Source organism: Tenrec ecaudatus, chromosome 8 (assembly GCF_050624435.1).
Source record: "Tenrec ecaudatus isolate mTenEca1 chromosome 8, mTenEca1.hap1, whole genome shotgun sequence".
Lineage (NCBI taxonomy): Eukaryota > Metazoa > Chordata > Mammalia > Afrosoricida > Tenrecidae > Tenrec > Tenrec ecaudatus.
In genome coordinates, this window is record NC_134537.1 from 77,479,286 (window position 1) to 77,491,770 (window position 12,485).

Consider the following 12,485-nt stretch of genomic DNA (forward strand, 5'->3'; position numbering starts at 1 on the left):
CTGCCTTAAAGGTTTACCGTCTAGAAACCCAAGGAAGCAGCTCTATGTACTTTTGTTTTTGAATGACTGGCTCTGGGTTTGGTTTGGTAGGGAAGCCACGTGGACCCCTGAGCTTAGAGCTGGTACACTTACCTAGTGTGGGCACCTAGGCTATGAAAGAGGGGGAAAGGAAAGGACATGTGTGGATTGTGGAGGGGGAATTAGGCTTTCTATTTCCATAAAGAGTTACAGTGTCAGGAACTCACAAGGGCTGGTCTGTTCTGCCCTTGGAGTCAGAATCAACTCAACAGCAATACGGTTTTATGTTTTGTTTTTAAATCTGGTGTTGGTTATTTGGGAGTTTGCCTGTGCACATAAACTTTCGAACCGGTTTGTTGCTATTCCAAAAGGAGTTTCAAGGATTTTAATTGGGGTTGTATTGCATATATAGATCTTTTATTTAGGTCTATGGGATTTCCGAAAGTTTGTGGGGAAACAGAATGAAATTATTTGGAACACCCTTGTAATGGTTATAAGTTGTTATTTTATAGTTATTTATCAAATTGAGGAACTCACCTTCTATTCATAGTTTGTTGACATTTTTTATCATGAATGAGTGTGAATTTTGTCAAAGCTTTTTCTACATTTATTGATATAATCATATTTTCTATCCTTTATTCTATTGACATGGTGCCTGGTGTGCTGGTAAGGTAATCCTGGACTTAGAGAGTTATGACGTATTCTGTGTGCTTCTGTTTTCTGGAAGGTTATTGAGAATCGATATCATTCTTCTTAAATGTTTGGTGGACTTCACCAGTGACAGTATCTGGCCTTGTACTTTCTGTTTTGGAAGGTCTTATATTATGGGTTCCAGTTCCTTAGGAATATAGACCAATTCAGCTTATCTGTTTTACTTTGTGACTTTTGTTACTTTGCAATGCTCAAGGAATTGATAAATTTTATCTAAGTTTGCAAATGTGTGTGCATAGAATTTTTCCTAATAGCCTTTTCTTTTTCATGTAGTCAGTAGTGATGGCTCTTCTTTCTTTTCAGGTATTAGAAATTTGTCTTAACTTTTTATTTTGGTTAGACAGGCTGAAAGGTTATTAGTTTTAGTGATGTTTTCTAAGAACCAATTTTTATTTTCATTGATTTTTCTCTATCACTTTCCTGTTTTCAGTTTCACTGATTACTGCTCTAATTCTTATCATCTTGTATCTTCTGCTTACTTTGAATTACATATGCTCTTTTTCATTTCCCTAAGATAGAAACTTCAATTGTTAATTTTAACTCTTTATTTCCAGTACGTTATATATATGCTTATTTCCCCTTAAGCAGTTTTCACTGCAGTTCACAAATTTTTGTATTTTCATTTAGTTCAAACTATTTTTCAGTTTGAGGCTTCTTCTTTGACCTATGTATTATTTGAAAGTGTGTTTATGTTTAGAATTGTATTTAATCTCCAAATTGATAGCAAAAGGGAGCTGCCAGAACACGGATATCAAGAAACAGACAGTTGGGAAGCGCAGTCTGCCAGGCTTCCCCAGAGTGGAGGAGGAGCGAGTTATATATATATATAACTACACACACATATACATATATACCTTGGGGTGGGGATTGGTGACTAGGGTTGGGAGAGCATTGTGTATTGCTCTGACAGGCAAGTCTGAATGAAGGCTGGGTGGTGGGTGGGGTGACATGGCACTTAATTCGCATGGTGATTTGGGTTTTTCCAGCTCTCTTTCTGTTAGTGATTTCAACTTTAATTCTGTTGTACTATGACAGTATATTTCACATAATTTCTCTTAAATTGGTTAAGGTATGTTTTGTGACCCAGAAGGCAGTCTGTCTTGGTGAATGTTCCATTGTGAAGTTGAGAAGACTGTATCTTTCACTTTTGTTGGGAGAGTCTAGTAAGGAAAGTTAGGTGCAGTGGATTGGTACTGCTGTGCAACTATATCCGTACTTCACTTTGGCCTCTTGAATTTGTCAATAACTTATCCAAAACAAAAAATATATATATATATATTCTGCTTTGAGTCCATTCCAACTCCTAGTGACATGGTGTATAGGGGTTCTGAGGCTTTGTCAGTCTTTGAAGGAGCAGGTCTTTCCCGTCTGAGCTTCTGCTGTTGTTTTCTTGTTTTTAATATATTTTAATGTCTTTTAAAAATTAATCATGTTATTGAGAGCTCGTACAACTCTTATCACAATAAATCCATCCATTGTGTCAAGCACGTTTGTACATTTGTTGCCATCATTTTCAAAACATTTTTTTCTACTTGAGTCCTTGGGATGAGCTCCTCATTTTGTCTCCTCCCTCCCTCCCTCATGAACCCTTGATAATTTGTAAATTATTATTATTTTTTCATGTCTTACACTGACTGATGTCTCCCTTTACCCACTTTTCTATTCTCCATCCCCCTGGGAAGGGGTTATAGGTAGATCATTTGTGATCAGTTCCCCTTACCCTTTCACCCTCCCCTTCCCCTCCTGGTGTGGTTCCTCTCCATAGTGGTCCTGAGGGGTTGATCTGTCCTGGATTCCCTATATTTCCAGCTCTTGTCTGTACTTTTTTGTTGTTTTGGTTTTCTTTTTTAAAAAAATCATTTTATTAGGGGCTCATACAACTCTAATCACAATCCATACATACATCAATTGTGTGAAGCACATCTGTACATTAATTACCCTCATGATTCTAACAGCTCAGCATTTACAAATGTTGCTCAGGGCTATTTTCGATCACTGAAAGAGATGGTGCTTTACAAGTTATAGTGCTGCCATCACTGAAATGCAATGTGTAGGTAGCTTTAACGAATAAGAATGTATTATTGGCTCATAGTTTTAGAGACCACAAGTCCAAATCAGAGCACTTGGCCCTGGTGGAGGGTCCTTCCTCGTTAGCGATTGCAGGAGTTCCATGGCATTTCTTGAATTCACTTTTGCCCACTTTATATGCCGCTGTGTCCATTCTTCTGTTTTTAAAAGACTCGCAAATGATTAGGTTTAGGTCCTAACTTTCTTGATATGGCCTGCTGAACTTAATAATTAAAAAAAATCTAAAGGCCTTATTCATAGGTACAGGGGTAAGGACTTCTGCCTAGCTTCTTGCTGGGCAATCCAATCATCAGTGAGGTGCTGAAGTATCTTAACTATCATAGTGTATTTGTGTCTGCATGTGTTTGAAAGTCTGTCTTTCTCGTGTCATGCTTTTTTAAGCTGTGCCTTTAAATGCATGGATGTCCAGGGAGTATGGGTGGTGCAGAGAATCCTGTAGAACAATACATTCTCCAGGGTTCCGGATTGCCAGAGATGAGCCTAGAGATGCGGTTGCTGATGCTGGAACTGTTTATTAAGTAATCATCTTCCAAGACAAAACATCAGTGTTCTCAATGGTCGAGTGTCCTATGGCCTGGGAGTTGTGCAATGGGTTGGCCAGGTGGTTGTCAGTCCTCAGGCTGGCCTCACTTGGTTGTTCTTGAGTTGCATTTTTATGACTCAGTGGAACCCAGGTGTTAGTTTCAGCTATTCTACTTTGAGATAATCTTGAAAGGGTAAGCATTCCTGGAAAATCTTAGTGCTACTCCCCCACCTGACAGGCATAGGTTCCCAAACTTTTCTGACCTCCTGTTCCTTTTCAGAAAAAAATTACCCAGAACTCCCCTGACCATTAACCTGGGTACTATATATAGCACACAATCCAGGATAAAGTGCAGGTATCTGTTTTTACAGCTCCCCTGGATTGTTCTACTTACACACCCTCCCAGTGGGGTGTGGTATTACTTATTTTCAGAAACATTGGACTTCAGAGTATTCTTCTGCCCTGTGAACCAGGCTTTTGTAATCCCTGGCCAACTGACTTCTGTTGAGTGGGCTTTGGTATCTAGACCAGAGAGCTCTGGAGCAGTTTTAAAATTTCCAGCTCCTTCACTCAGAACTTCTTGGGATTCTTGTAGGCAAAAGTCAAGAAAGTACGACATTCTACTGAGACTATGTCTCTGCTTCTGCCCCCCACCTCTCCAAGCTTTTGACTCAGGCTAATCCATCCTGAGCCTCCACCAATTTACCTATTATACTTATGTGTGTGTTTCTGCTTCTGGATTCTAGATGCTTCAATAAACTATGATTCTCTGCTTTTGTTACTCTGATTTTAGGGGCAGGAAACGCTTACGATTTTGCCATAAGTTGGATTTAATTTGATGGCAGGGCGCCTTGAACTCCCTGAGAATAATTTTATTCCGTGAGTTATAATCCTTTACTGTCATTGTTTCTTGTAGCACTTAAATTGTCCTTTGCTGGCTAATGGAAGCCCATTCAAATTGATTTAAGTACTAGTTTACCTCTTTACATCATTCTGTTAGATCTCTCTGGAGATAGAGTTATACAATGGTCCTTAGCTCCGCGCGAGAAAGAATTCACGTCGAAGCCTGGTCCGTGATCCAAGTGAGTTTTATGAGAGATAGAAAAAGTTTCAGGTTTACACGGCTCCCATATAACTCCTCCCAACCATGCAGCCTGACGGAAGCTGCTCAGCATCACACAAAGTTCTCTCTCCTTACAGACAAAGTTCTCTCTCCTCCTCGACTCTAGGCTCCTGCCTTTTCAAGGATTCAAGGGGGAGGCATAGCGAACGACCCCTGATGGACCCCATTGGCTGAATTGACTTCACCTGGCCTAGGTGGGCCAATTCAGGTTTTGTGCCCACCCATACCTACTGGCGGGAAACCTGAACCTCTGAGCATGTGCAGTGCGCCACTCCTTGTTGCCGTGCTTGGCTCTCTGGGCATGCGTTAACGGACATTCCCCATCCCTACAGTAGAACTACCTAACAATTCTTTCAACTTTTCTCTTGTACAAATTATTCACAGGTTGTTCTTTCTCTTAAGTCATGGGTTTAGCCATTTTTTCCAGGAGCTGTTTCCTTTTAATGAGAAATGGTATTTTGAAACCAAAGTCTGTGTGCTAAGTGTGTTATTCCGGGTGGATTAAGAAACACATTCATAGACACTCATGTGTATAGGAAAGAGCTTTATATATAAGAGCAATTGACTATTAAGGAAAACATCCCAGCCAATGCAAGATTAAGTTCATAAGTCTGATAATAGCTCATAAGTTCAATACCAGTCTATGAAGTCCTCTTCATACTCATGAAATGCATGCAATAATGCAGAATGCAGGAAGATCACAGGCCAGTGGGTGGGAAGGCTTGTGGGTCCTTTGACTTTGTAAGCATCTTAGCACTGGTGTGGGTCTCCCCGTGTCCTCCAGGTCTAGGGCTCTTGCTACCATCAGCATAGGTCCATGTGTCTTGTCAGTAGAGCAGTCGTTCTCAGCTTTCCTGATAGTGCAACCCTTTCATGCAGTTTCTCATGTTGTGGTGACCCTCAACCATAAAATTATTTTCACTGCTACTTGATAACTGTAATTTTGCTACTGTTTTGAATCGGGCGACCCCTGTGAAAGGGTCTTTTGACCCCCAAGTCAGGACCCAGAGGCTGAGAACTGCTGTGATAGAGCATATATTCCCCTGATACAGCTTATGGGTTTGACATTGAATAGATGTCTTCCTCATCCCAGCTCCACAGAAGACTGTTCCCCCCTGCCCTTCTTCTCGAGCTTTGCGGGGGTGGTCTAGTACAGAAGCCTTTCTCGTTCACCTTGAGCTTTAAGACTCCTGAGAGATGTCTACTTTCTTTGCTCCTGTCTCGACCTCAGAATTTAATTAGGGAATTTTGTAATCAGGGAAGGGACACATTACTTTTTATTACTTATTCATACATTGAGAAGCCAAGAAACATTGTACTGTTAACCATAACCCATAATGTCAGTGGTTCAAACACACCAGCCACTCAGGAAACAGGTGAGGCTATCCTCACTTGCAAAGATTTCCGTCTCAGATTTATTGGGTTGTTATGAGTTGTTACTGTCAGCAAAGCAGTGGGTTTGCTTTGGATTTATTCATACATGGAAAGCAAAATTAGAGGAGTTGCCAGTGCAGTAGGAATTGAGAGCAGACTTCAAATTTGGCTTTCTTGTACTTTTGACATGCGTGAAAGCTACTCCTGTGATTAAAACTTATATAAAAGGAAAAATGATTTTTTGACATGTAAAATCTATCTTTATACTTGCAGCAAAATTAGTTAAAAGCAAAGCATGGCCACACAAAATATCCACTGTTACCAATTCAACCAATTGTAAAATCATTGCCAGTTCAAGCACATAGTTTTACGATTACAAGAATGAACCAAAAATCCTATTTCCATCCTGTGGACACACTTTATATTCATGAATCACACAACAAATGGTATCAGTATTTTTATGTAGAGCAAAATGCATAGTCGTGCTATATTTCTTAAAGATTTTGTTTTGGAAAATTTATCATGCTTTCATTATCTTGTACTGACATAAACTAGCACATATACCGCATATACTTGAATATAAGTCGACCCAAGTATAAACCGAGGTACCTAATTATTACCTGGGAAACCAGAAAACTGCTTGACTCGAGTATAAGCCTAGGGTGGAAAATGCAGAAGCTATTGGTGAGTTTCAATAATCAAAACAAATAAAAATAAAATTACTAAAAATTGAGACATCAGTGGGGTAATGTATTTAAATATTTATTTTAAATTAAAAAACATAAATAAAAGGACAAGTTATTAAACATTAGGAAACCAGCACAGTAAGTGGAAAATTGGTTCAACAAAAACAATAAGGTATCAACAATGATACCTTAGGAGTACTGTTCCCTGAGCTCAATTAGCAACCAGGCTAAAATGTAGAGTTAAAATCCTTCAAAACTAGATTCCTCATCATCCATATCCCAATGTAGAGCTTCACCTGGTATGAGATACATCCAGAGGCTGCAGTACAGATGTAAGCCCATCTGGAATAATGGCTAAAGTAACTTTACTAGATTTTGCCAGTTTTTTTATGTCATCTGATAAGGTGGGTTCTGTGAACATATCCCAAACAAGTAACGATGGCTTTTTCTTTAAGGCTGCTCCTGGTCATCGATTCCAAATTTCTTCCAGCCATTTTTTTTTCAGACGAATTTTTTTTTATTTTATGTACAAATAGTTGGCATTGTTTCTTCTTTTGGATAGCGGTGTTGAATTGTCCATCCAAAGATAACTTAGTCCAACTTGATGAAGCCGATGTCCTTTGCGTACTTACGGAAACACTGACGGCACATATTGAGGCTGAATTTCCGGATCAGACCGTGCCGGTCGCGGCAAGAACGGGAACCCTGGCCGAATTTTCGCGGGTGGCTCCACTAGAGCTGCTGGTGACCCATCTTGTTTCCAGGCTCTCTCCCAGCCATTTTTTTTTTGGTTTTGTCTTCATCCATCCAGCCTTTAACATGTGCACGCACAGTAATTCTTGGTGGGAAATTGATCTTTTTAGGCAAGGTCTTTTAAAAATAATGCCCGGACGCAGCTTACTTCCATTAGCCAAACATGATAGAACAACTGTAAAGTGGTTTGTTTTTTTTTAATTTCCTGCGGTTTTGAGAAAAATGTTTTTTTTTCTCCTAAACTTGCCACAGTTCTGTTCTTGGAAGATCAAAATCCATGGCAGTTACATCCATATTCCCAATATCTGCCAGGTCATAATTATAAATCATTCCTTGTTTTATTATAAATGACTGGAATGACATACGCTAATTTTTTCTCCAAGGTCTTGTGGCAATTTCTGGGAAATCTTTGATCTTTGTCTGAAGCATAGTAGGCCAAACCTATTCATGAAGCGGGTACACCATCCTGCTGACGTAGCAAATTTTTCAATTCCTGGTGCTTTATATTTGTTATCCTTAGCCATTTGTAGAGCACGTATGCGGATTCACATCTGTGTTACGCAGTACCCATTTTGACGACACTCCATAAACCATTTTTCTGGTTTCCCAGGTAATAATTAGGTACCCCGGCTTATACTTGGGTCAGCTTATATTCGAGTGTATATGGTACTTAACTGCCTTGTCCTGGTTTCTTTTTCAATAGAAAACATAAACCTTAACTAAAAGATTGTTCCATGCTTGAAACACAGAAGTGTCCATCTCTTAAACCGTAGTTTACATGGTTTTCCCTGTGGTTACCGAGCAGTGTTTTCTGAACTTCTGTAATTCCCATTGTGCATCCTGCATGGTATTATATATAGGGAGCTACATAAATCTGACTCTTAGTTACGCTTTTGTACTGGAAGCATGAAACCTTCAAAAAAAGATGTCATTATTGGTTCTTTTTCTGTTTTAAACCTCCCTGTCTCTTCTATATAGTTGATTAATAAACTTTTGATTAATTGACTTATTGACTGGGTTAGGAAATAAGTTGGTGACAAAGGGTAGTTTGACATCAGACAAGGCAAAAGCAGTAGGATTGGTCCACCTGAAGCAGATGGCTAGAAAACTCCATTAAGGTATAATGGGAGCTAGGGGTCACTTGATGGTTTGCAGTTGGTAGTCTTATAATTAGCTCTCAAGGAAGGATGAGTTCAGAGGCAGGACTTCAAAAGGACAAGAATGAAATACTCTTTGTGTTCCATTGGTCTTGAACTAGTCGCAACTAGAAATCCCAGCTCAGAAAGTTTTGGTTTTAAGGGGTATTTCTTGAAACAGTTTTCTTCCTGACCACTAGATGGGGAGATAATATTATAATCTTACATTTTTAGAGATAAGTAGGAATTTGATTTCTGAACTTGCTTATGCAGTAAACTTTGCTTCAATATCTGCTAAAGGTGAATTTTGATGTTGTGACTTTGTTATTTTATTAAGTATGCTAAATTGCAAGTTGTTTGTATATATAGAATGACATTACCCATCATTGTTTGTATGTATAGAATAACATCATCTATTAATAAGTGCTACTTATTTCCTCATTATGACAAAGAATAGTTAAAACTTAGGTATTGGATTCAGGGTGTGTTTTTATATAGCTTTAAGTTTTATCACTTGATAAATAAATTATTGGAAGTTGATTTCCAGAGAACAGACCATTTATTCTACCACTAAATCACTTGATTCAGGCGCACATTTTACTGGATTGAATGAAGCCTTTTCTAAAGCTGTTAACTAGTGAAAGGAGCCCTGATGGCATAGTAGGTTACACGTTGGGCGTGTGAACCTACTAGCTGCTCTGCTGGAGAAAACCGAGGCTCTCTGTTCCCATCATAATACTCACTCTTAGAAACCTAAAGGAGCAGTACTACTCTGACTTATTCGGGTCACTGTGATTTGGAATTAACTCTGAAGCAGACTCTAACTAGTAAAGGATAGTTACTAGTTTTTTCAAGTTTAGCAAATGATCTTTACGACTCAGTTTCCTCAGTTGTGAAATAGGAGAAAATAAGCTTGTTTACTCAGCAGATAAATTAACTCAGCCTTCCAGTGCATTGGCATTAGTAAGGTTCCTTAAGCTCAATTTTTAAATTTTTATATATATTATAGTTATCCTGGTTCTATTCATCTCTACCCAAATGCTCTACTCCTCCCCCAATCAAAAATCATTTTTATTTGGTTGAGTTTAACAGTGGTGAGTGTTGTTAGGTTTTTTTTGAGTCTGTTCCCACTCAGCGACTCTGAACAACAGAAGAAATACTTCCTGGTCTTGTGCCATCCTCACCATCATTGTCATGTCTCAGCTGATTGCTGCAGCTACTGTGTCAATCCATCTTGTTGAGGATCTTCCTCTATTTAACTGACTCTACGTTAACAAGCATTATAACCTTTTTCTAGGGACTAGTAACATGTTAAAAGTATATGAGACAAAATTTCATCATATTCATTACTGAGATTATTGAAAGATACAATCCTGATGCACACCTCTCCTGAGTTTATACCAATAGCATTTCTTGAGTAGTGTTCCCTTGTTCTGTTTGAGCCTGTTTGTACAAGTTTCATATGAGCACAATTGAAGTGTTCTGGAATTCCCATTCTTCTCAATGTTACCCATAATTTGTAATGGTTCAAAGAGTTGAGTGCCTTTGTATAATCAATGAAACACAAGTAAACATCTTCCTGGTACTCTGCTCTCAGCAAGATCCATTTTATGTCAGCATTAATATCCTTCATTCTACATCCTCTTCTGAATCCAGCTAGCTGGACTGTCTGGCAGCTTTTTACCAATGAACTGCTGCAAATGTTTGGCATAGTGGTTACACTTGGGGTTGTGATCCTCTAGGTTGGCCATTCAAAATGTCTGAGGGAGAAAGACGGGTCTTTGCTACTTCTGTTCACAGTTAGTCTTGAGCAGTTCTACCCTGTCCTATAGGGTTGCTACGAGTCAGCATCGACTCAATGGCAGCGAGGTTTTTTTTAAGAAGCAGAATTTTACTTGTGCATTTGATAATAATGATCTTCTTGCTCGGTAATTTCTCTGTTCTCTTGATTTGCCTTTGTAGTAGGTTTAACTGTAGTTCTCTTCCATTCGGTTGTCCAAATTTTTTGGCATAGATGAGTAATCACTTCCAGTGCTTCGTCAGCTGGCTATAACATTTTAATTCGTGTTCCAGCACTTCTTGAGGCCTTGTGTTTTGCTAATGCTTTAAGTGCAGCATGGTCTTCTTTCTAGATATCTTTCCCCCTTGAAATGACTGAACACTGACCAATTTCTTTTGGTCCAGTAACTGTGTCTTCCTCATCTTTTGATGCTTCCCGAATCATTTAATATTTTGCCCATGGAATCCTTCAGTATTCCAACTCAAGTTTTGGAGATTTTTTCCTTTTTTGTTCTTTCAGCAAGATACATGCTGAGCAGTTCTTTAACTTTCTATCTTCTTTAACTTTTTTTTTTGCACATTTCATTATAATTAGTCTCCTGGAGCTAAGTGGTAGAAATAGTATTTTACCTGAGTGACAAGAAGTTGGTAAACACTGTTTAAGAACTATTTCTTTATTATTAGAATCAATCCACCTGCTTTAGGCTTTCAAAAATGTAGGTGGTTTATTTTAAAAAACTGTTGTAAACATTCATAACAATATTTCCCAATTTAAGATTTTTCAGTCTTACAATTTACAGCAATTAATCATGTTGTGTAACTACCACCCATAATTTTTATCATGTTAGTTCCCTATCACCATAAAAACAAACAAAAAACACTTATAAACAGGAGGAAAGTAAAAGGAAATAGAGGAAAGAACTAGGAGGCAAGAGACGCTTATTGAGGTATGACCATAGGCAGGTGCATGTGTAAATATATAAGTATATAATGATGGGGATATAGGTAAAAGTACATATACTTATAAGTATTAAGGTAGCAGACAGACTTTGGGTCTCTCTTCTCACGTCCTCCCTCAAGCAAGAATACTTTGTTCTAATAACCTGGAACTCTGTGATGCTCACCTTCCTGACATGTTTGCTGAAGACAAACCGGGTGTATAAGCTAATGTAGTGAAGAAAGCTGCTGGTGCCTGTATGTTTATTATAAGACATAGCATCCATGGTCTTAAAGACTTAACGTTAAACAAATAGCCATCTAGTAGGGAAGCAACAAAGTCCACATGGAAGAAGCACACACCCACCTATGTGATCGCGACATGCCCTTGGGATCAGGTATCCGCCATCATAAGACCCAAAACAAACAAACATTTCGATGCAAATGAGGGGGGGGTCAGAATGGAGACCCAAAGCCTATCTGTAGATAATTGGACATCCCCTCACCGAAGGGTCATAAGGAAGGGACGAGCCAGCCAGAGTACAGTATAGCACCAATGAAACAGACCTCTAGTTCTTCTTCTTCTATTTTTTCACCTCTAGTTCTTTAACGTTTCCTCCTCATGACCCCAGTGTGTCTTCTCCGGCTAAACCCAGAACCAGAGCATGTATACTGGTACATATACAGCTCTCCATGTGGGATCCAGGTCACACAAACCCCTCAGGAATAATAATGGGAGTAGTGATACCATGAGGATAGGGGAAAGGGGGAGAAAAGAAGAGCTGATGGCAGTTCGAGGTACAATCCCCCCTCCCCGGGGGGTGGGATGGATGAACAACAGAAATGTGGAAGAAAGAAGACAGCAGATGGTGTAAGATAGGAAAATAAAAATAATTTATAGTTTATCAAAGGTTTGGGAGAGTAGGAGAGGGAGGGGGGAAAGGATTTGCTGATACCAAGGGCTCAAGTAGAAAGAAAAATATTTTTTAAATGAAGATGGCAACATATATACAAATGTTCTTGATACGATTGATAGATGGATTGTTATCAGAGCTGTAAAAGCCCCCAATAAAATGACTTATTTAAACAAAAAGAAAATCCCCACGTATTGCTTCTCAAACAATGGGTCCTCCTTTTGTCCCTGGGGTAAACACTAATAACCTGGTCTGTATGGTATGGTTTTCATCTGCCCATTCTTATTTCATATATGTGAGATTTTATAATATTTATCCTTTTGTGCTTGGCTTATTTCACTTAGCATAAGATTTTTGAGGTTCATCCATGCTGTAGTATGGATCGGACCTCATTTCTCTTTTTGTTTTAATAGTGTTCTGTTGTGGGTACTTCTCACATTCTGT

General features: G+C 38.9%; 1 protein-coding gene and 1 pseudogene across 3 annotated transcripts in view; one reads left to right on the forward strand and one right to left on the reverse strand.

Moving 5' to 3' along the window:
* The window catches only part of MCPH1 (microcephalin 1), a 348,942-nt gene that overhangs the window by 15,806 nt on the left and 320,651 nt on the right, over positions 1 to 12,485 (forward strand). The gene's annotated exons all lie outside the window — the stretch shown is intronic.
* LOC142454360 (small ribosomal subunit protein uS14-like) lies at positions 7,115 to 7,287 on the reverse strand (annotated as a pseudogene).